The following is a 2,161-nucleotide window of genomic DNA, read 5'->3' as shown; positions in this document are numbered from 1 at the left end:
TGGGGAGGCGCGGGCGGCGGCGGGCTCGGGGCGGGGCGGCGCTGGGTTGGTGCGGCGCGGGCGGCGACAGTGGAGGTGGTGGACGGCGGGGTTGGGGTCGAGAGAGAGGTTGGGGTCGGGGTGAGAGACAAAGAGGGAATGGGTGGAGGAGGATGAGCGAGTGGATAAGGTCACCCCTATGCCGACGGCCTGGCCGTCGGCATAGGCTGGGTCCACAAGTCAGTGACCGGGAGGAGTGGATAAGGTGAGCCTATGCCGATGGCCTGGCCATTGGCATATTTTTATTTTTACTTTTCTTATTTTATATAAATTTTTCAATGTTTTCTTATAGTTATATCTATCCTTTTTTATTTCATATAGATTTTTCATTTTTTTTATAGTTATATTTTTCCTTTTTTATTTTTTTATGTATTATAATTACATGTAGATTTTTTATTTTTTAGACCGCTCGGCCCTCTCCTCTCCCGAAACCACACACAGGGGAGGGGAGGGGAGGCGCCGAACTCGATCGAGCAGCTTCGTTTGCCAAGGCCGTGGCCTGGTCGCGGGTATGGGAGCGAGACATGGCGGCAGTGACGCCCGTGAGGGGGGCACACCCCGAAGCCGCGTGTCGGGTGCCTGAGCATGCCCCCATGCTTCCACAAGCATAGGAGGGCCCACTTCAACACCTGGTGGCATTGCTACCCCCCCCCCCCTCCGGTACCCCGTCCCGTCTAACCCTGACACAAACGACTGCCGGATCTAGCTCTTTGACTTCCGCCGGAATGGGTCTGACCGGTGGACCCTTTCACCTGGTTGTCGTAGCCTAGCCCATAGATGCACCCCCCAACACCATCCCGGCCCAACCCACCCAAAGATACACTCCGTGTCAGCCCGACGTGGCCGTGCACCTGGAGGGGGGAAACGGACGCGTCGGGTCTACACGGAGGGGATCTTGCTGTGGGTTCGGCCCGGATGTTGCTCCAAAGTGTTCCTATGGGCTGACCTAACACAACCGGGTGGAGAGGTCCACTGCTCAAAGCCCGTTCGTGCAAAGTCAAAGGGCTAGATCCCGTGGTCAAACGCTATAGGGTTAGGCGGGACGGGGGCCCTGGGGGTAGCAATGCCACCGGAGCGTCGCACCGGGACATCATGCATGCGGGGTGGTGTGGTGGCATGTCCGAAGAGGCGGCACGCGTCTCCGGGGTGTGCCCCCCTCACGGACGGCGATGACACGGTAGTAGACGTTCTGCGGTAACGATGCGGCGTGAATATTATTAAATACTCGGAGCGCGATAAAATCATGAGTTTTTTACACTACGTGAGCACATGTGCTATAGGACTGATGGTAATTTTTCATAATTTTTCATGATGGAGAAGTATCTAAACACTTCCCTCTACGCGGATTGCTCTTCGCGTGTCTACGACTGTGGCCGGCGGCCTCCGGGGGCTAGCATGGCACCAAATCTTGCGTAGGCGGCCTCTCACAAGTCTGGAAGTGTTGTGGCGGGTGCAAACGCCCGGCACACGTCTCCGGGGTGTGCCCCCCTCGCGGACGGCGGCGCCGCCGGCACCTGGAGGGGGGAAACGGACGCGTCGGGTCTACACGGAGGGGGTCTTGCTGTGGGTCTGGCCCGGATGTTGCTCCAAAGTGTTCCTATGGGCTGACCTAACACAACCGGGTGGAGAGGTCCACTGCTCAAAGCCCCTCTGTGCAAAGTCAAAGGGCTAGATCCCGTGGTCAAACGCTATAGGTTTAGGTGGGACGGGGGCCCTGGGGGTAGCAATGGCACCGGAGCATCGCACTGGGACCTCAACCGTGAGGGGGGCACTCCCCGGAGCCGCGTGCCGGGTGTCTGCGCCTGCCACCATGCTTCCACAACCGTAGGAGGGCCAACCGCAACGCCTGGCGGCATTGCTACCCCCCAGGTACCCCGTCCCGTCTAACCCTGACACAGACGACCGCTGGGTCTAGCCCTTTGACTTTCGCCGGACGGGGTTTGACTGGTGGACCTTTTCACCTGGTTTTCATAGCCCAGCCCATAGCTAGACCCCCCAACACCGTCCCGGCCCAACCCACCCTAAGATTCCCTCCGTGTCGGCCCGACGTGGCCGTTTCCTCCCTCCGTGACACGGTGGCAGCGTCGCCCGTGAGGGGGGAACACCCAGGAGCCGTGTGTCG

The sequence above is a fragment of the Triticum aestivum genome, chromosome 6A (genome assembly GCF_018294505.1).
Source record: "Triticum aestivum cultivar Chinese Spring chromosome 6A, IWGSC CS RefSeq v2.1, whole genome shotgun sequence".
NCBI lineage: Eukaryota > Viridiplantae > Streptophyta > Magnoliopsida > Poales > Poaceae > Triticum > Triticum aestivum.
This window is presented reverse-complemented; position numbering follows the sequence as displayed.